The sequence below is a fragment of the Ziziphus jujuba genome, chromosome 2, assembly GCF_031755915.1.
Source record: "Ziziphus jujuba cultivar Dongzao chromosome 2, ASM3175591v1".
Classification (NCBI taxonomy): domain Eukaryota; kingdom Viridiplantae; phylum Streptophyta; class Magnoliopsida; order Rosales; family Rhamnaceae; genus Ziziphus; species Ziziphus jujuba.
In genome coordinates, this window is record NC_083380.1 from 19,194,737 (window position 1) to 19,209,431 (window position 14,695).

The window sequence follows — 14,695 nt, forward strand, 5'->3', positions numbered from 1 at the left end:
CCGGGAGAAAAGGGAAACTCCGAGGGTGAAAGGCGCGGGGAAAGAGAGGAAAAAAAAAAAAAAAAAGGGGTGCAACACGAGGACTTCCCAGGAGGTCACCCATCCTAGTACTACTCTCGCCCAAGCACGCTTAACTTCGGAGTTCTGATGGGATCCGGTGCATTAGTGCTGGTATGATCGCACCCGACATGGTGATGCTAAAGAATGGATATAAGGAAAAGAAGCAGCGCAGCAGGTCCGCATGCGTTCGGCGCGATCCGGGCGAGTTCCCTCGGTCGGGCCGGGAGAAAAGGGAAACTCCGAGGGTGAAAGGCGCGGGGAAAGAGAGGAAAAAAAAAAAAAAAAAGGGGTGCAACACGAGGACTTCCCAGGAGGTCACCCATCCTAGTACTACTCTCGCCCAAGCACGCTTAACTTCGGAGTTCTGATGGGATCCGGTGCATTAGTGCTGGTATGATCGCACCCGACAGGGTGATGCTAAAGAATGGATATAAGGAAAAGAAGCAGCGCAGCAGGTCCGCATGCGTTCGGCGCGATCCGGGCGAGTTCCCTCGGTCGGGCCGGGAGAAAAGGGAAACTCCGAGGGTGAAAGGCGCGGGGAAAGAGAGGAAAAAAAAAAAAAAAAAGGGGTGCAACACGAGGACTTCCCAGGAGGTCACCCATCCTAGTACTACTCTCGCCCAAGCACGCTTAACTTCGGAGTTCTGATGGGATCCGGTGCATTAGTGCTGGTATGATCGCACCCGACAGGGTGATGCTAAAGAATGGATATAAGGAAAAGAAGCAGCGCAGCAGGTCCGCATGCGTTCGGCGCGATCCGGGCGAGTTCCCTCGGTCGGGCCGGGAGAAAAGGGAAACTCCGAGGGTGAAAGGCGCGGGGAAAGAGAGGAAAAAAAAAAAAAAAAAGGGGTGCAACACGAGGACTTCCCAGGAGGTCACCCATCCTAGTACTACTCTCGCCCAAGCACGCTTAACTTCGGAGTTCTGATGGGATCCGGTGCATTAGTGCTGGTATGATCGCACCCGACATGGTGATGCTAAAGAATGGATATAAGGAAAAGAAGCAGCGCAGCAGGTCCGCATGCGTTCGGCGCGATCCGGGCGAGTTCCCTCGGTCGGGCCGGGAGAAAAGGGAAACTCCGAGGGTGAAAGGCGCGGGGAAAGAGAGGAAAAAAAAAAAAAAAAAAGGGGTGCAACACGAGGACTTCCCAGGAGGTCACCCATCCTAGTACTACTCTCGCCCAAGCACGCTTAACTTCGGAGTTCTGATGGGATCCGGTGCATTAGTGCTGGTATGATCGCACCCGACATGGTGATGCTAAAGAATGGATATAAGGAAAAGAAGCAGCGCAGCAGGTCCGCATGCGTTCGGCGCGATCCGGGCGAGTTCCCTCGGTCGGGCCGGGAGAAAAGGGAAACTCCGAGGGTGAAAGGCGCGGGGAAAGAGAGGAAAAAAAAAAAAAAAAAGGGGTGCAACACGAGGACTTCCCAGGAGGTCACCCATCCTAGTACTACTCTCGCCCAAGCACGCTTAACTTCGGAGTTCTGATGGGATCCGGTGCATTAGTGCTGGTATGATCGCACCCGACATGGTGATGCTAAAGAATGGATATAAGGAAAAGAAGCAGCGCAGCAGGTCCGCATGCGTTCGGCGCGATCCGGGCGAGTTCCCTCGGTCGGGCCGGGAGAAAAGGGAAACTCCGAGGGTGAAAGGCGCGGGGAAAGAGAGGAAAAAAAAAAAAAAAAAAGGGGTGCAACACGAGGACTTCCCAGGAGGTCACCCATCCTAGTACTACTCTCGCCCAAGCACGCTTAACTTCGGAGTTCTGATGGGATCCGGTGCATTAGTGCTGGTATGATCGCACCCGACATGGTGATGCTAAAGAATGGATATAAGGAAAAGAAGCAGTGCAGCAGGTCCGCATGCGTTCGGCGCGATCCGGGCGAGTTCCCTCGGTCGGGCCGGGAGAAAAGGGAAACTCCGAGGGTGAAAGGCGCGGGGAAAGAGAGGAAAAAAAAAAAAAAAAAAGGGGTGCAACACGAGGACTTCCCAGGAGTTCACCCATCCTAGTACTACTCTCGCCGAAGCACGCTTAACTTCGGAGTTCTGATGGGATCCGGTGCATTAGTGCTGGTATGATCGCACCCGACATGGTGATGCTAAAGAATGGATATAAGGAAAAGAAGCAGCGCAGCAGGTCCGCATGCGTTCGGCGCGATCCGGGCGAGTTCCCTCGGTCGGGCCGGGAGAAAAGGGAAACTCCGAGGGTGAAAGGCGCGGGGAAAGAGAGGAAAAAAAAAAAAAAAAAAAGGGGTGCAACACGAGGACTTCCCAGGAGGTCACCCATCCTAGTACTACTCTCGCCCAAGCACGCTTAACTTCGGAGTTCTGATGGGATCCGGTGCATTAGTGCTGGTATGATCGCACCCGACATGGTGATGCTAAAGAATGGATATAAGGAAAAGAAGCAGCGCAGCAGGTCCGCATGCGTTCGGCGCGATCCGGGCGAGTTCCCTCGGTCGGGCCGGGAGAAAAGGGAAACTCCGAGGGTGAAAGGCGCGGGGAAAGAGAGGAAAAAAAAAAAAAAAAAAGGGGTGCAACACGAGGACTTCCCAGGAGGTCACCCATCCTAGTACTACTCTCGCCCAAGCACGCTTAACTTCGGAGTTCTGATGGGATCCGGTGCATTAGTGCTGGTATGATCGCACCCGACATGGTGATGCTAAAGAATGGATATAAGGAAAAGAAGCAGCGCAGCAGGTCCGCATGCGTTCGGCGCGATCCGGGCGAGTTCCCTCGGTCGGGCCGGGAGAAAAGGGAAACTCCGAGGGTGAAAGGCGCGGGGAAAGAGAGGAAAAAAAAAAAAAAAAAAGGGGTGCAACACGAGGACTTCCCAGGAGTTCACCCATCCTAGTACTACTCTCGCCCAAGCACGCTTAACTTCGGAGTTCTGATGGGATCCGGTGCATTAGTGCTGGTATGATCGCACCCGACATGGTGATGCTAAAGAATGGATATAAGGAAAAGAAGCAGCGCAGCAGGTCCGCATGCGTTCGGCGCGATCCGGGCGAGTTCCCTCGGTCGGGCCGGGAGAAAAGGGAAACTCCGAGGGTGAAAGGCGCGGGGAAAGAGAGGAAAAAAAAAAAAAAAAAAGGGGTGCAACACGAGGACTTCCCAGGAGGTCACCCATCCTAGTACTACTCTCGCCCAAGCACGCTTAACTTCGGAGTTCTGATGGGATCCGGTGCATTAGTGCTGGTATGATCGCACCCGACATGGTGATGCTAAAGAATGGATATAAGGAAAAGAAGCAGCGCAGCAGGTCCGCATGCGTTCGGCGCGATCCGGGCGAGTTCCCTCGGTCGGGCCGGGAGAAAAGGGAAACTCCGAGGGTGAAAGGCGCGGGGAAAGAGAGGAAAAAAAAAAAAAAAAAAGGGGTGCAACACGAGGACTTCCCAGGAGGTCACCCATCCTAGTACTACTCTCGCCCAAGCACGCTTAACTTCGGAGTTCTGATGGGATCCGGTGCATTAGTGCTGGTATGATCGCACCCGACATGGTGATGCTAAAGAATGGATATAAGGAAAAGAAGCAGTGCAGCAGGTCCGCATGCGTTCGGCGCGATCCGGGCGAGTTCCCTCGGTCGGGCCGGGAGAAAAGGGAAACTCCGAGGGTGAAAGGCGCGGGGAAAGAGAGGAAAAAAAAAAAAAAAAAAAGGGGTGCAACACGAGGACTTCCCAGGAGTTCACCCATCCTAGTACTACTCTCGCCCAAGCACGCTTAACTTCGGAGTTCTGATGGGATCCGGTGCATTAGTGCTGGTATGATCGCACCCGACATGGTGATGCTAAAGAATGGATATAAGGAAAAGAAGCAGCGCAGCAGGTCCGCATGCGTTCGGCGCGATCCGGGCGAGTTCCCTCGGTCGGGCCGGGAGAAAAGGGAAACTCCGAGGGTGAAAGGCGCGGGGAAAGAGAGGAAAAAAAAAAAAAAAAAGGGGTGCAACACGAGGACTTCCCAGGAGGTCACCCATCCTAGTACTACTCTCGCCCAAGCACGCTTAACTTCGGAGTTCTGATGGGATCCGGTGCATTAGTGCTGGTATGATTGCACCCGACATGGTGATGCTAAAGAATGGATATAAGGAAAAGAAGCAGCGCAGCAGGTCCGCATGCGTTCGGCGCGATCCGGGCGAGTTCCCTCGGTCGGGCCGGGAGAAAAGGGAAACTCCGAGGGTGAAAGGCGCGGGGAAAGAGAGGAAAAAAAAAAAAAAAAAGGGGTGCAACACGAGGACTTCCCAGGAGGTCACCCATCCTAGTACTACTCTCGCCCAAGCACGCTTAACTTCGGAGTTCTGATGGGATCCGGTGCATTAGTGCTGGTATGATCGCACCCGACATGGTGATGCTAAAGAATGGATATAAGGAAAAGAAGCAGCGCAGCAGGTCCGCATGCGTTCGGCGCGATCCGGGCAGCGGCATCGATGCACCGGCCCACCGAGCGAGTTCCCTCGGTCGGGCCGGGAGAAAAGGGAAACTCCGAGGGTGAAAGGCGCGGGGAAAGAGAGGAAAAAAAAAAAAAAAAAAAAGGGTGCAACACGAGGACTTCCCAGGAGGTCACCCATCCTAGTACTACTCTCGCCCAAGCGCGCTTAACTTCGGAGTTCTGATGGGATCCGGTGCATTAGTGCTGGTATGATCGCACCCGACATGGTGATGCTAAAGAATGGATATAAGGAAAAGAAGCAGCGCAGCAGGTCCGCATGCGTTCGGCGCGATCCGGGCGAGTTCCCTCAGTCGGGCCGGGAGAAAAGGGAAACTCCGAGGGTGAAAGGCGCGGGGAAAGAGAGGAAAAAAAAAAAAAAAAAAAGGGGTGCAACACGAGGACTTCCCAGGAGGTCACCCATCCTAGTACTACTCTCGCCCAAGCACGCTTAACATCGGAGTTCTGATGGGATCCGGTGCATTAGTGCTGGTATGATCGCACCCGACATGGTGATGCTAAAGAATGGATATAAGGAAAAGAAGCAGCGCAGCAGGTCCGCATGCGTTCGGCGCGATCCGGGCGAGTTCCCTCGGTCGGGCCGGGAGAAAAGGGAAACTCCGAGGGTGAAAGGCGCGGGGAAAGAGAGGAAAAAAAAAAAAAAAAAAGGGTGCAACACGAGGACTTCCCAGGAGGTCACCCATCCTAGTACTACTCTCGCCCAAGCACGCTTAACTTCGGAGTTCTGATGGGATCCGGTGCATTAGTGCTGGTATGATCGCACCCGACATGGTGATGCTAAAGAATGGATATAAGGAAAAGAAGCAGCGCAGCAGGTCCGCATGCGTTCGGCGCGATCCGGGCGAGTTCCCTCGGTCGGGCCGGGAGAAAAGGGAAACTCCGAGGGTGAAAGGCGCGGGGAAAGAGAGGAAAAAAAAAAAAAAAAAAAGGGGTGCAACACGAGGACTTCCCAGGAGGTCACCCATCCTAGTACTACTCTCGCCCAAGCACGCTTAACTTCGGAGTTCTGATGGGATTCGGTGCATTAGTGCTGGTATGATCGCACCCGACATGGTGATGCTAAAGAATGGATATAAGGAAAAGAAGCAGCGCAGCAGGTCCGCATGCGTTCGGCGCGATCCGGGCAGCGGCATCGATGCACCGGCCCACCGAGCGAGTTCCCTCGGTCGGGCCGGGAGAAAAGGGAAACTCCGAGGGTGAAAGGCGCGGGGAAAGAGAGGAAAAAAAAAAAAAAAAAAAAGGGTGCAACACGAGGACTTCCCAGGAGGTCACCCATCCTAGTACTACTCTCGCCCAAGCGCGCTTAACTTCGGAGTTCTGATGGGATCCGGTGCATTAGTGCTGGTATGATCGCACCCGACATGGTGATGCTAAAGAATGGATATAAGGAAAAGAAGCAGCGCAGCAGGTCCGCATGCGTTCGGCGCGATCCGGGCGAGTTCCCTCAGTCGGGCCGGGAGAAAAGGGAAACTCCGAGGGTGAAAGGCGCGGGGAAAGAGAGGAAAAAAAAAAAAAAAAAAAGGGGTGCAACACGAGGACTTCCCAGGAGGTCACCCATCCTAGTACTACTCTCGCCCAAGCACGCTTAACATCGGAGTTCTGATGGGATCCGGTGCATTAGTGCTGGTATGATCGCACCCGACATGGTGATGCTAAAGAATGGATATAAGGAAAAGAAGCAGCGCTGCAGGTCCGCATGCGTTCGGCGCGATCCGGGCGAGTTCCCTCGGTCGGGCCGGGAGAAAAGGGAAACTCCGAGGGTGAAAGGCGCGGGGAAAGAGAGGAAAAAAAAAAAAAAAAAAGGGTGCAACACGAGGACTTCCCAGGAGGTCACCCATCCTAGTACTACTCTCGCCCAAGCACGCTTAACTTCGGAGTTCTGATGGGATCCGGTGCATTAGTGCTGGTATGATCGCACCCGACATGGTGATGCTAAAGAATGGATATAAGGAAAAGAAGCAGCGCAGCAGGTCCGCATGCGTTCGGCGCGATCCGGGCGAGTTCCCTCGGTCGGGCCGGGAGAAAAGGGAAACTCCGAGGGTGAAAGGCGCGGGGAAAGAGAGGAAAAAAAAAAAAAAAAAAGGGGTGCAACACGAGGACTTCCCAGGAGGTCACCCATCCTAGTACTACTCTCGCCCAAGCACGCTTAACTTCGGAGTTCTGATGGGATCCGGTGCATTAGTGCTGGTATGATCGCACCCGACATGGTGATGCTAAAGAATGGATATAAGGAAAAGAAGCAGCGCAGCAGGTCCGCATGCGTTCGGCGCGATCCGGGCAGCGGCATCGATGCACCGGCCCACCGAGCGAGTTCCCTCGGTCGGGCCGGGAGAAAAGGGAAACTCCGAGGGTGAAAGGCGCGGGGAAAGAGAGGAAAAAAAAAAAAAAAAAAAAGGGTGCAACACGAGGACTTCCCAGGAGGTCACCCATCCTAGTACTACTCTCGCCCAAGCGCGCTTAACTTCGGAGTTCTGATGGGATCCGGTGCATTAGTGCTGGTATGATCGCACCCGACATGGTGATGCTAAAGAATGGATATAAGGAAAAGAAGCAGCGCAGCAGGTCCGCATGCGTTCGGCGCGATCCGGGCGAGTTCCCTCAGTCGGGCCGGGAGAAAAGGGAAACTCCGAGGGTGAAAGGCGCGGGGAAAGAGAGGAAAAAAAAAAAAAAAAAAAGGGGTGCAACACGAGGACTTCCCAGGAGGTCACCCATCCTAGTACTACTCTCGCCCAAGCACGCTTAACTTCGGAGTTCTGATGGGATCCGGTGCATTAGTGCTGGTATGATCGCACCCGACATGGTGATGCTAAAGAATGGATATAAGGAAAAGAAGCAGCGCAGCAGGTCCGCATGCGTTCGGCGCGATCCGGGCGAGTTCCCTCGGTCGGGCCGGGAGAAAAGGGAAACTCCGAGGGTGAAAGGCGCGGGGAAAGAGAGGAAAAAAAAAAAAAAAAAAAGGGGTGCAACACGAGGACTTCCCAGGAGGTCACCCATCCTAGTACTACTCTCGCCCAAGCACGCTTAACTTCGGAGTTCTGATGGGATCCGGTGCATTAGTGCTGGTATGATCGCACCCGACATGGTGATGCTAAAGAATGGATATAAGGAAAAGAAGCAGCGCAGCAGGTCCGCATGCGTTCGGCGCGATCCGGGCGAGTTCCCTCGGTCGGGCCGGGAGAAAAGGGAAACTCCGAGGGTGAAAGGCGCGGGGAAAGAGAGGAAAAAAAAAAAAAAAAAGGGGTGCAACACGAGGACTTCCCAGGAGGTCACCCATCCTAGTACTACTCTCGCCCAAGCACGCTTAACTTCGGACTTCTGATGGGATCCGGTGCATTAGTGCTGGTATGATCGCACCCAACATGGTCATGCTAAAGAATGGATATAAGGAAAAGAAGCAGCGCAGCAGGTCCGCATGCGTTCGGCGCGATCCGGGCGAGTTCCCTCGGTCGGGCCGGGAGAAAAGGGAAACTCCGAGGGTGAAAGGCGCGGGGAAAGAGAGGAAAAAAAAAAAAAAAAAAGGGGTGCAACACGAGGACTTCCCAGGAGGTCACCCATCCTAGTACTACTCTCGCCCAAGCACGCTTAACTTCGGAGTTCTGATGGGATCCGGTGCATTAGTGCTGGTATGATCGCACCCGACATGGTGATGCTAAAGAATGGATATAAGGAAAAGAAGCAGCGCAGCAGGTCCGCATGCGTTCGGCGCGATCCGGGCGAGTTCCCTCGGTCGGGCCGGGAGAAAAGGGAAACTCCGAGGGTGAAAGGCGCGGGGAAAGAGAGGAAAAAAAAGAAAAAAAAAGGGGTGCAACACGAGGACTTCCCAGGAGGTCACCCATCCTAGTACTACTCTCGCCCAAGCACGCTTAACTTCGGAGTTCTGATGGGATCCGGTGCATTAGTGCTGGTATGATCGCACCCAACATGGTGATGCTAAAGAATGGATATAAGGAAAAGAAGCAGCGCAGCAGGTCCGCATGCGTTCGGCGCGATCCGGGCGAGTTCCCTCGGTCGGGCCGGGAGAAAAGGGAAACTCCGAGGGTGAAAGGCGCGGGGAAAGAGAGGAAAAAAAAAAAAAAAAAGGGGTGCAACACGAGGACTTCCCAGGAGGTCACCCATCCTAGTACTACTCTCGCCCAAGCACGCTTAACTTCGGAGTTCTGATGGGATCCGGTGCATTAGTGCTGGTATGATCGCACCCGACATGGTGATGCTAAAGAATGGATATAAGGAAAAGAAGCAGCGCAGCAGGTCCGCATGCGTTCGGCGCGATCCGGGCGAGTTCCCTCGGTCGGGCCGGGAGAAAAGGGAAACTCCGAGGGTGAAAGGCGCGGGGAAAGAGAGGAAAAAAAAAAAAAAAAAGGGGTGCAACACGAGGACTTCCCAGGAGGTCACCCATCCTAGTACTACTCTCGCCCAAGCACGCTTAACTTCGGAGTTCTGATGGGATCCGGTGCATTAGTGCTGGTATGATCGCACCCGACATGGTGATGCTAAAGAATGGATATAAGGAAAAGAAGCAGCGCAGCAGGTCCGCATGCGTTCGGCGCGATCCGGGCGAGTTCCCTCGGTCGGGCCGGGAGAAAAGGGAAACTCCGAGGGTGAAAGGCGCGGGGAAAGAGAGGAAAAAAAAAAAAAAAAAAAGGGGTGCAACACGAGGACTTCCCAGGAGGTCACCCATCCTAGTACTACTCTCGCCCAAGCACGCTTAACTTCGGAGTTCTGATGGGATCCGGTGCATTAGTGCTGGTATGATCGCACCCAACATGGTGATGCTAAAGAATGGATATAAGGAAAAGAAGCAGCGCAGCAGGTCCGCATGCGTTCGGCGCGATCCGGGCGAGTTCCCTCGGTCGGGCCGGGAGAAAAGGGAAACTCCGAGGGTGAAAGGCGCGGGGAAAGAGAGGAAAAAAAAAAAAAAAAAAAGGGGTGCAACACGAGGACTTCCCAGGAGGTCACCCATCCTAGTACAACTCTCGCCCAAGCACGCTTAACTTCGGAGTTCTGATGGGATCCGGTGCATTAGTGCTGGTATGATCGCACCCGACATGGTGATGCTAAAGAATGGATATAAGGAAAAGAAGCAGCGCAGCAGGTCCGCATGCGTTCGGCGCGATCCGGGCGAGTTCCCTCGGTCGGGCCGGGAGAAAAGGGAAACTCCGAGGGTGAAAGGCGCGGGGAAAGAGAGGAAAAAAAAAAAAAAAAAAGGGGTGCAACACGAGGACTTCCCAGGAGGTCACCCATCCTAGTACTACTCTCGCCCAAGCACGCTTAACTTCGGAGTTCTGATGGGATCCGGTGCATTAGTGCTGGTATGATCGCACCCGACATGGTGATGCTAAAGAATGGATATAAGGAAAAGAAGCAGCGCAGCAGGTCCGCATGCGTTCGGCGCGATCCGGGCGAGTTCCCTCGGTCGGGCCGGGAGAAAAGGGAAACTCCGAGGGTGAAAGGCGCGGGGAAAGAGAGGAAAAAAAAAAAAAAAAAAGGGGTGCAACACGAGGACTTCCCAGGAGGTCACCCATCCTAGTACTACTCTCGCCCAAGCACGCTTAACTTCGGAGTTCTGATGGGATCCGGTGCATTAGTGCTGGTATGATCGCACCCGACATGGTGATGCTAAAGAATGGATATAAGGAAAAGAAGCAGCGCAGCAGGTCCGCATGCGTTCGGCGCGATCCGGGCAGCGGCATCGATGCACCGGCCCACCGAGCGAGTTCCCTCGGTCGGGCCGGGAGAAAAGGGAAACTCCGAGGGTGAAAGGCGCGGGGAAAGAGAGGAAAAAAAAAAAAAAAAAAGGGTGCAACACGAGGACTTCCCAGGAGGTCACCCATCCTAGTACTACTCTCGCCCAAGCGCGCTTAACTTCGGAGTTCTGATGGGATCCGGTGCATTAGTGCTGGTATGATCGCACCCGACATGGTGATGCTAAAGAATGGATATAAGGAAAAGAAGCAGCGCAGCAGGTCCGCATGCGTTCGGCGCGATCCGGGCGAGTTCCCTCGGTCGGGCCGGGAGAAAAGGGAAACTCCGAGGGTGAAAGGCGCGGGGAAAGAGAGGAAAAAAAAAAAAAAAAAAGGGGTGCAACACGAGGACTTCCCAGGAGGTCACCCATCCTAGTACTACTCTCGCCCAAGCACGCTTAACTTCGGAGTTCTGATGGGATCCGGTGCATTAGTGCTGGTATGATCGCACCCAACATGGTGATGCTAAAGAATGGATATAAGGAAAAGAAGCAGCGCAGCAGGTCCGCATGCGTTCGGCGCGATCCGGGCGAGTTCCCTCGGTCGGGTCGGGAGAAAAGGGAAACTCCGAGGGTGAAAGGCGCGGGGAAAGAGAGGAAAAAAAAAAAAAAAAAAGAGGTGCAACACGAGGACTTCCCAGGAGGTCACCCATCCTAGTACTACTCTCGCCCAAGCACGCTTAACTTCGGAGTTCTGATGGGATCCGGTGCATTAGTGCTGGTATGATCGCACCCGACATGGTGATGCTAAAGAATGGATATAAGGAAAAGAAGCAGCGCAGCAGGTCCGCATGCGTTCGGCGCGATCCGGGCGAGTTCCCTCGGTCGGGCCGGGAGAAAAGGGAAACTCCGAGGGTGAAAGGCGCGGGGAAAGAGAGGAAAAAAAAAAAAAAAAAGGGGTGCAACACGAGGACTTCCCAGGAGGTCACCCATCCTAGTACTACTCTCGCCCAAGCACGCTTAACTTCGGAGTTCTGATGGGATCCGTTGCATTAGTGCTGGTATGATCGCACCCGACATGGTGATGCTAAAGAATGGATATAAGGAAAAGAAGCAGCGCAGCAGGTCCGCATGCGTTCGGCGCGATCCGGGCGAGTTCCCTCGGTCGGGCCGGGAGAAAAGGGAAACTCCGAGGGTGAAAGGCGCGGGGAAAGAGAGGAAAAAAAAAAAAAAAAAGGGGTGCAACACGAGGACTTCCCAGGAGGTCACCCATCCTAGTACTACTCTCGCCCAAGCACGCTTAACTTCGGAGTTCTGATGGGATCCGGTGCATTAGTGCTGGTATGATCGCACCCGACATGGTGATGCTAAAGAATGGATATAAGGAAAAGAAGCAGCGCAGCAGGTCCGCATGCGTTCGGCGCGATCCGGGCGAATTCCCTCGGTCGGGCCAGGAGAAAAGGGAAACTCCGAGGGTGAAAGGCGCGGGGAAAGAGAGGAAAAAAAAAAAAAAAAAAGGGGTGCAACACGAGGACTTCCCAGGAGGTCACCCATCCTAGTACTACTCTCGCCCAAGCACGCTTAACTTCGGAGTTCTGATGGGATCCGGTGCATTAGTGCTGGTATGATCGCACCCGACATGGTGATGCTAAAGAATGGATATAAGGAAAAGAAGCAGCGCAGCAGGTCCGCATGCGTTCGGCGCGATCCGGGCGAGTTCCCTCGGTCGGGCCGGGAGAAAAGGGAAACTCCGAGGGTGAAAGGCGCGGGGAAAGAGAGGAAAAAAAAAAAAAAAAAAAGGGTGCAACACGAGGACTTCCCAGGAGGTCACCCATCCTAGTACTACTCTCGCCCAAGCACGCTTAACTTCGGAGTTCTGATGGGATCCGGTGCATTAGTGCTGGTATGATCGCACCCGACATGGTGATGCTAAAGAATAGATATAAGGAAAAGAAGCAGCGCAGCAGGTCCGCATGCGTTCGGCGCGATCCGGGCAGCGGCATCGATGCACCGGCCCACCGAGCGAGTTCCCTCGGTCGGGCCGGGAGAAAAGGGAAACTCCGAGGGTGAAAGGCGCGGGGAAAGAGAGGAAAAAAAAAAAAAAAAAAGGGTGCAACACGAGGACTTCCCAGGAGGTCACCCATCCTAGTACTACTCTCGCCCAAGCGCGCTTAACTTCGGAGTTCTGATGGGATCCGGTGCATTAGTGCTGGTATGATCGCACCCGACATGGTGATGCTAAAGAATGGATATAAGGAAAAGAAGCAGCGCAGCAGGTCCGCATGCGTTCGGCGCGATCCGGGCGAATTCCCTCGGTCGGGCCAGGAGAAAAGGGAAACTCCGAGGGTGAAAGGCGCGGGGAAAGAGAGGAAAAAAAAAAAAAAAAAAGGGGTGCAACACGAGGACTTCCCAGGAGGTCACCCATCCTAGTACTACTCTCGCCCAAGCACGCTTAACTTCGGAGTTCTGATGGGATCCGGTGCATTAGTGCTGGTATGATCGCACCCGACATGGTGATGCTAAAGAATGGATATAAGGAAAAGAAGCAGCGCAGCAGGTCCGCATGCGTTCGGCGCGATCCGGGCGAGTTCCCTCGGTCGGGCCGGGAGAAAAGGGAAACTCCGAGGGTGAAAGGCGCGGGGAAAGAGAGGAAAAAAAAAAAAAAAAAAGAGGTGCAACACGAGGACTTCCCAGGAGGTCACCCATCCTAGTACTACTCTCGCCCAAGCACGCTTAACTTCGGAGTTCTGATGGGATCCGGTGCATTAGTGCTGGTATGATCGCACCCGACATGGTGATGCTAAAAAATGGATATAAGGAAAAGAAGCAGCGCAGCAGGTCCGCATGCGTTCGGCGCGATCCGGGCGAGTTCCCTCGGTCGGGCCGGGAGAAAAGGGAAACTCCGAGGGTGAAAGGCGCGGGGAAAGAGAGGAAAAAAAAAAAAAAAAAAGGGGTGCAACACGAGGACTTCCCAGGAGGTCACCCATCCTAGTACTACTCTCGCCCAAGCACGCTTAACTTCGGAGTTCTGATGGGATCCGTTGCATTAGTGCTGGTATGATCGCACCCGACATGGTGATGCTAAAGAATGGATATAAGGAAAAGAAGCAGCGCAGCAGGTCCGCATGCGTTCGGCGCGATCCGGGCGAGTTCCCTCGGTCGGGCCGGGAGAAAAGGGAAACTCCGAGGGTGAAAGGCGCGGGGAAAGAGAGGAAAAAAAAAAAAAAAAAAGGGTGCAACACGAGGACTTCCCAGGAGGTCACCCATCCTAGTACTACTCTCACCCAAGCACGCTTAACTTCGGCGTTCTGATGGGATCCGGTGCATTAGTGCTGGTATGATCGCACCCGACATGGTGATGCTAAAGAATGGATATAAGGAAAAGAAGCAGCGCAGCAGGTCCGCATGCGTTCGGCGCGATCCGGGCGAGTTCCCTCGGTCGGGCCGGGAGAAAAGGGAAACTCCGAGGGTGAAAGGCGCGGGGAAAGAGAGGAAAAAAAAAAAAAAAAAAAAGGGTGCAACACGAGGACTTCCCAGGAGGTCACCCATCCTAGTACTACTCTCGCCCAAGCACGCTTAACTTCGGAGTTCTGATGGGATCCGATGCATTAGTGCTGGTATGATCGCACCCAACATGGTGATGCTAAAGAATGGATATAAGGAAAAGAAGCAGCGCAGCAGGTCCGCATGCGTTCGGCGCGATCCGGGCGAGTTCCCTCGGTCGGGCCGGGAGAAAAGGGAAACTCCGAGGGTGAAAGGCGCGGGGAAAGAGAGGAAAAAAAAAAAAAAAAGGGGTGCAACACGAGGACTTCCCAGGAGGTCACCCATCCTAGTACTACTCTCGCCCAAGCACGCTTAACTTCGGAGTTCTGATGGGATCCGGTGCATTAGTGCTGGTATGATCGCACCCGACATGGTGATGCTAAAGAATGGATATAAGGAAAAGAAGCAGCGCAGCAGGTCCGCATGCGTTCGGCGCGATCCGGGCGAGTTCCCTCGCTCGGGCCGGGAGAAAAGGGAAACTCCGAGGGTGAAAGGCGCGGGGAAAGAGAGGAAAAAAAAAAAAAAAAAGGGGTGCAACACGAGGACTTCCCAGGAGGTCACCCATCCTAGTACTACTCTCGCCCAAGCACGCTTAACTTCGGAGTTCTGATGGGATCCGGTGCATTAGTGCTGGTATGATCGCACCCGACATGGTGATGCTAAAGAATGGATATAAGGAAAAGAAGCAGCGCAGCAGGTCCGCATGCGTTCGGCGCGATCCGGGCAGCGGCATCGATGCACCGGCCCACCGAGCGAGTTCCCTCGGTCGGGCCGGGAGAAAAGGGAAACTCCGAGGGTGAAAGGCGCGGGGAAAGAGAGGAAAAAAAAAAAAAAAAAAGGGGTGCAACACGAGGACTTCCCAGGAGGTCACCCATCCTAGTACTACTCTCGCCCAAGCACGCTTAACTTCGGAGTTCTGATGGGATCCGGTGCATTAGTGCTGGTATGATCGCACCCGACATGGTGAT

The 14,695-nt window shown here is 54.1% G+C and overlaps 52 non-coding genes across 52 annotated transcripts; all 52 read right to left on the reverse strand.

Moving 5' to 3' along the window:
* Nucleotides 1-66: 66 nt before the first annotated feature.
* On the reverse strand, nucleotides 67-185 carry LOC132802972 (5S ribosomal RNA). The gene has a single exon (XR_009638077.1). It is a non-coding gene; the product is annotated as a 5S ribosomal RNA (ribosomal RNA).
* A 161-nt stretch (nucleotides 186-346) lies between these two features.
* On the reverse strand, nucleotides 347-465 carry LOC132802983 (5S ribosomal RNA). Its single transcript, XR_009638089.1, has one exon. It is a non-coding gene; the product is annotated as a 5S ribosomal RNA (ribosomal RNA).
* Nucleotides 466-626: 161 nt separating this feature from the next.
* Nucleotides 627-745, reverse strand: LOC132802995 (5S ribosomal RNA). The gene has a single exon (XR_009638101.1). It is a non-coding gene; the product is annotated as a 5S ribosomal RNA (ribosomal RNA).
* A 161-nt stretch (nucleotides 746-906) lies between these two features.
* On the reverse strand, nucleotides 907-1,025 carry LOC132803006 (5S ribosomal RNA). Its single transcript, XR_009638112.1, has one exon. It is a non-coding gene; the product is annotated as a 5S ribosomal RNA (ribosomal RNA).
* A 162-nt stretch (nucleotides 1,026-1,187) lies between these two features.
* On the reverse strand, nucleotides 1,188-1,306 carry LOC132803017 (5S ribosomal RNA). Its single transcript, XR_009638123.1, has one exon. It is a non-coding gene; the product is annotated as a 5S ribosomal RNA (ribosomal RNA).
* A 161-nt stretch (nucleotides 1,307-1,467) lies between these two features.
* On the reverse strand, nucleotides 1,468-1,586 carry LOC132803028 (5S ribosomal RNA). The gene has a single exon (XR_009638134.1). It is a non-coding gene; the product is annotated as a 5S ribosomal RNA (ribosomal RNA).
* A 162-nt stretch (nucleotides 1,587-1,748) lies between these two features.
* Nucleotides 1,749-1,867, reverse strand: LOC132803039 (5S ribosomal RNA). The gene has a single exon (XR_009638145.1). It is a non-coding gene; the product is annotated as a 5S ribosomal RNA (ribosomal RNA).
* Nucleotides 1,868-2,029: 162 nt separating this feature from the next.
* On the reverse strand, nucleotides 2,030-2,148 carry LOC132802295 (5S ribosomal RNA). Its single transcript, XR_009637419.1, has one exon. It is a non-coding gene; the product is annotated as a 5S ribosomal RNA (ribosomal RNA).
* A 163-nt stretch (nucleotides 2,149-2,311) lies between these two features.
* On the reverse strand, nucleotides 2,312-2,430 carry LOC132800838 (5S ribosomal RNA). The gene has a single exon (XR_009635954.1). It is a non-coding gene; the product is annotated as a 5S ribosomal RNA (ribosomal RNA).
* A 162-nt stretch (nucleotides 2,431-2,592) lies between these two features.
* Nucleotides 2,593-2,711, reverse strand: LOC132800849 (5S ribosomal RNA). Its single transcript, XR_009635965.1, has one exon. It is a non-coding gene; the product is annotated as a 5S ribosomal RNA (ribosomal RNA).
* Nucleotides 2,712-2,873: 162 nt separating this feature from the next.
* On the reverse strand, nucleotides 2,874-2,992 carry LOC132801884 (5S ribosomal RNA). Its single transcript, XR_009637005.1, has one exon. It is a non-coding gene; the product is annotated as a 5S ribosomal RNA (ribosomal RNA).
* A 162-nt stretch (nucleotides 2,993-3,154) lies between these two features.
* Nucleotides 3,155-3,273, reverse strand: LOC132800860 (5S ribosomal RNA). The gene has a single exon (XR_009635976.1). It is a non-coding gene; the product is annotated as a 5S ribosomal RNA (ribosomal RNA).
* A 162-nt stretch (nucleotides 3,274-3,435) lies between these two features.
* On the reverse strand, nucleotides 3,436-3,554 carry LOC132800871 (5S ribosomal RNA). The gene has a single exon (XR_009635987.1). It is a non-coding gene; the product is annotated as a 5S ribosomal RNA (ribosomal RNA).
* Nucleotides 3,555-3,717: 163 nt separating this feature from the next.
* Nucleotides 3,718-3,836, reverse strand: LOC132801886 (5S ribosomal RNA). The gene has a single exon (XR_009637007.1). It is a non-coding gene; the product is annotated as a 5S ribosomal RNA (ribosomal RNA).
* A 161-nt stretch (nucleotides 3,837-3,997) lies between these two features.
* Nucleotides 3,998-4,116, reverse strand: LOC132800969 (5S ribosomal RNA). The gene has a single exon (XR_009636085.1). It is a non-coding gene; the product is annotated as a 5S ribosomal RNA (ribosomal RNA).
* A 161-nt stretch (nucleotides 4,117-4,277) lies between these two features.
* On the reverse strand, nucleotides 4,278-4,396 carry LOC132800883 (5S ribosomal RNA). Its single transcript, XR_009635999.1, has one exon. It is a non-coding gene; the product is annotated as a 5S ribosomal RNA (ribosomal RNA).
* A 192-nt stretch (nucleotides 4,397-4,588) lies between these two features.
* Nucleotides 4,589-4,707, reverse strand: LOC132801726 (5S ribosomal RNA). The gene has a single exon (XR_009636846.1). It is a non-coding gene; the product is annotated as a 5S ribosomal RNA (ribosomal RNA).
* A 163-nt stretch (nucleotides 4,708-4,870) lies between these two features.
* LOC132801623 (5S ribosomal RNA) lies at nucleotides 4,871-4,989 on the reverse strand. Its single transcript, XR_009636743.1, has one exon. It is a non-coding gene; the product is annotated as a 5S ribosomal RNA (ribosomal RNA).
* Nucleotides 4,990-5,150: 161 nt separating this feature from the next.
* Nucleotides 5,151-5,269, reverse strand: LOC132800978 (5S ribosomal RNA). Its single transcript, XR_009636094.1, has one exon. It is a non-coding gene; the product is annotated as a 5S ribosomal RNA (ribosomal RNA).
* Nucleotides 5,270-5,432: 163 nt separating this feature from the next.
* On the reverse strand, nucleotides 5,433-5,551 carry LOC132801827 (5S ribosomal RNA). The gene has a single exon (XR_009636948.1). It is a non-coding gene; the product is annotated as a 5S ribosomal RNA (ribosomal RNA).
* Nucleotides 5,552-5,743: 192 nt separating this feature from the next.
* Nucleotides 5,744-5,862, reverse strand: LOC132801727 (5S ribosomal RNA). The gene has a single exon (XR_009636847.1). It is a non-coding gene; the product is annotated as a 5S ribosomal RNA (ribosomal RNA).
* Nucleotides 5,863-6,025: 163 nt separating this feature from the next.
* On the reverse strand, nucleotides 6,026-6,144 carry LOC132801624 (5S ribosomal RNA). The gene has a single exon (XR_009636744.1). It is a non-coding gene; the product is annotated as a 5S ribosomal RNA (ribosomal RNA).
* Nucleotides 6,145-6,305: 161 nt separating this feature from the next.
* Nucleotides 6,306-6,424, reverse strand: LOC132800979 (5S ribosomal RNA). The gene has a single exon (XR_009636095.1). It is a non-coding gene; the product is annotated as a 5S ribosomal RNA (ribosomal RNA).
* Nucleotides 6,425-6,586: 162 nt separating this feature from the next.
* LOC132800895 (5S ribosomal RNA) lies at nucleotides 6,587-6,705 on the reverse strand. Its single transcript, XR_009636011.1, has one exon. It is a non-coding gene; the product is annotated as a 5S ribosomal RNA (ribosomal RNA).
* Nucleotides 6,706-6,897: 192 nt separating this feature from the next.
* Nucleotides 6,898-7,016, reverse strand: LOC132801728 (5S ribosomal RNA). Its single transcript, XR_009636848.1, has one exon. It is a non-coding gene; the product is annotated as a 5S ribosomal RNA (ribosomal RNA).
* A 163-nt stretch (nucleotides 7,017-7,179) lies between these two features.
* On the reverse strand, nucleotides 7,180-7,298 carry LOC132800906 (5S ribosomal RNA). Its single transcript, XR_009636022.1, has one exon. It is a non-coding gene; the product is annotated as a 5S ribosomal RNA (ribosomal RNA).
* Nucleotides 7,299-7,461: 163 nt separating this feature from the next.
* Nucleotides 7,462-7,580, reverse strand: LOC132800917 (5S ribosomal RNA). Its single transcript, XR_009636033.1, has one exon. It is a non-coding gene; the product is annotated as a 5S ribosomal RNA (ribosomal RNA).
* Nucleotides 7,581-7,741: 161 nt separating this feature from the next.
* On the reverse strand, nucleotides 7,742-7,860 carry LOC132801831 (5S ribosomal RNA). Its single transcript, XR_009636952.1, has one exon. It is a non-coding gene; the product is annotated as a 5S ribosomal RNA (ribosomal RNA).
* A 162-nt stretch (nucleotides 7,861-8,022) lies between these two features.
* Nucleotides 8,023-8,141, reverse strand: LOC132800928 (5S ribosomal RNA). Its single transcript, XR_009636044.1, has one exon. It is a non-coding gene; the product is annotated as a 5S ribosomal RNA (ribosomal RNA).
* A 162-nt stretch (nucleotides 8,142-8,303) lies between these two features.
* Nucleotides 8,304-8,422, reverse strand: LOC132800939 (5S ribosomal RNA). The gene has a single exon (XR_009636055.1). It is a non-coding gene; the product is annotated as a 5S ribosomal RNA (ribosomal RNA).
* Nucleotides 8,423-8,583: 161 nt separating this feature from the next.
* Nucleotides 8,584-8,702, reverse strand: LOC132800950 (5S ribosomal RNA). The gene has a single exon (XR_009636066.1). It is a non-coding gene; the product is annotated as a 5S ribosomal RNA (ribosomal RNA).
* Nucleotides 8,703-8,863: 161 nt separating this feature from the next.
* Nucleotides 8,864-8,982, reverse strand: LOC132800961 (5S ribosomal RNA). The gene has a single exon (XR_009636077.1). It is a non-coding gene; the product is annotated as a 5S ribosomal RNA (ribosomal RNA).
* Nucleotides 8,983-9,145: 163 nt separating this feature from the next.
* LOC132800972 (5S ribosomal RNA) lies at nucleotides 9,146-9,264 on the reverse strand. The gene has a single exon (XR_009636088.1). It is a non-coding gene; the product is annotated as a 5S ribosomal RNA (ribosomal RNA).
* Nucleotides 9,265-9,427: 163 nt separating this feature from the next.
* On the reverse strand, nucleotides 9,428-9,546 carry LOC132801457 (5S ribosomal RNA). The gene has a single exon (XR_009636573.1). It is a non-coding gene; the product is annotated as a 5S ribosomal RNA (ribosomal RNA).
* A 162-nt stretch (nucleotides 9,547-9,708) lies between these two features.
* Nucleotides 9,709-9,827, reverse strand: LOC132800983 (5S ribosomal RNA). The gene has a single exon (XR_009636099.1). It is a non-coding gene; the product is annotated as a 5S ribosomal RNA (ribosomal RNA).
* A 162-nt stretch (nucleotides 9,828-9,989) lies between these two features.
* Nucleotides 9,990-10,108, reverse strand: LOC132800994 (5S ribosomal RNA). The gene has a single exon (XR_009636110.1). It is a non-coding gene; the product is annotated as a 5S ribosomal RNA (ribosomal RNA).
* A 190-nt stretch (nucleotides 10,109-10,298) lies between these two features.
* Nucleotides 10,299-10,417, reverse strand: LOC132801730 (5S ribosomal RNA). Its single transcript, XR_009636850.1, has one exon. It is a non-coding gene; the product is annotated as a 5S ribosomal RNA (ribosomal RNA).
* Nucleotides 10,418-10,579: 162 nt separating this feature from the next.
* On the reverse strand, nucleotides 10,580-10,698 carry LOC132801006 (5S ribosomal RNA). Its single transcript, XR_009636122.1, has one exon. It is a non-coding gene; the product is annotated as a 5S ribosomal RNA (ribosomal RNA).
* A 162-nt stretch (nucleotides 10,699-10,860) lies between these two features.
* On the reverse strand, nucleotides 10,861-10,979 carry LOC132801372 (5S ribosomal RNA). Its single transcript, XR_009636488.1, has one exon. It is a non-coding gene; the product is annotated as a 5S ribosomal RNA (ribosomal RNA).
* A 161-nt stretch (nucleotides 10,980-11,140) lies between these two features.
* On the reverse strand, nucleotides 11,141-11,259 carry LOC132801722 (5S ribosomal RNA). The gene has a single exon (XR_009636842.1). It is a non-coding gene; the product is annotated as a 5S ribosomal RNA (ribosomal RNA).
* Nucleotides 11,260-11,420: 161 nt separating this feature from the next.
* Nucleotides 11,421-11,539, reverse strand: LOC132801017 (5S ribosomal RNA). The gene has a single exon (XR_009636133.1). It is a non-coding gene; the product is annotated as a 5S ribosomal RNA (ribosomal RNA).
* A 162-nt stretch (nucleotides 11,540-11,701) lies between these two features.
* On the reverse strand, nucleotides 11,702-11,820 carry LOC132801028 (5S ribosomal RNA). Its single transcript, XR_009636144.1, has one exon. It is a non-coding gene; the product is annotated as a 5S ribosomal RNA (ribosomal RNA).
* A 162-nt stretch (nucleotides 11,821-11,982) lies between these two features.
* LOC132800980 (5S ribosomal RNA) lies at nucleotides 11,983-12,101 on the reverse strand. Its single transcript, XR_009636096.1, has one exon. It is a non-coding gene; the product is annotated as a 5S ribosomal RNA (ribosomal RNA).
* A 190-nt stretch (nucleotides 12,102-12,291) lies between these two features.
* On the reverse strand, nucleotides 12,292-12,410 carry LOC132801731 (5S ribosomal RNA). The gene has a single exon (XR_009636851.1). It is a non-coding gene; the product is annotated as a 5S ribosomal RNA (ribosomal RNA).
* A 162-nt stretch (nucleotides 12,411-12,572) lies between these two features.
* LOC132801039 (5S ribosomal RNA) lies at nucleotides 12,573-12,691 on the reverse strand. Its single transcript, XR_009636155.1, has one exon. It is a non-coding gene; the product is annotated as a 5S ribosomal RNA (ribosomal RNA).
* A 162-nt stretch (nucleotides 12,692-12,853) lies between these two features.
* LOC132801374 (5S ribosomal RNA) lies at nucleotides 12,854-12,972 on the reverse strand. Its single transcript, XR_009636490.1, has one exon. It is a non-coding gene; the product is annotated as a 5S ribosomal RNA (ribosomal RNA).
* A 162-nt stretch (nucleotides 12,973-13,134) lies between these two features.
* LOC132801723 (5S ribosomal RNA) lies at nucleotides 13,135-13,253 on the reverse strand. Its single transcript, XR_009636843.1, has one exon. It is a non-coding gene; the product is annotated as a 5S ribosomal RNA (ribosomal RNA).
* A 161-nt stretch (nucleotides 13,254-13,414) lies between these two features.
* On the reverse strand, nucleotides 13,415-13,533 carry LOC132802115 (5S ribosomal RNA). Its single transcript, XR_009637236.1, has one exon. It is a non-coding gene; the product is annotated as a 5S ribosomal RNA (ribosomal RNA).
* Nucleotides 13,534-13,696: 163 nt separating this feature from the next.
* LOC132801681 (5S ribosomal RNA) lies at nucleotides 13,697-13,815 on the reverse strand. Its single transcript, XR_009636801.1, has one exon. It is a non-coding gene; the product is annotated as a 5S ribosomal RNA (ribosomal RNA).
* Nucleotides 13,816-13,975: 160 nt separating this feature from the next.
* LOC132801050 (5S ribosomal RNA) lies at nucleotides 13,976-14,094 on the reverse strand. Its single transcript, XR_009636166.1, has one exon. It is a non-coding gene; the product is annotated as a 5S ribosomal RNA (ribosomal RNA).
* Nucleotides 14,095-14,255: 161 nt separating this feature from the next.
* On the reverse strand, nucleotides 14,256-14,374 carry LOC132801061 (5S ribosomal RNA). Its single transcript, XR_009636177.1, has one exon. It is a non-coding gene; the product is annotated as a 5S ribosomal RNA (ribosomal RNA).
* A 191-nt stretch (nucleotides 14,375-14,565) lies between these two features.
* Nucleotides 14,566-14,684, reverse strand: LOC132801072 (5S ribosomal RNA). Its single transcript, XR_009636188.1, has one exon. It is a non-coding gene; the product is annotated as a 5S ribosomal RNA (ribosomal RNA).
* Nucleotides 14,685-14,695: the final 11 nt, after the last annotated feature.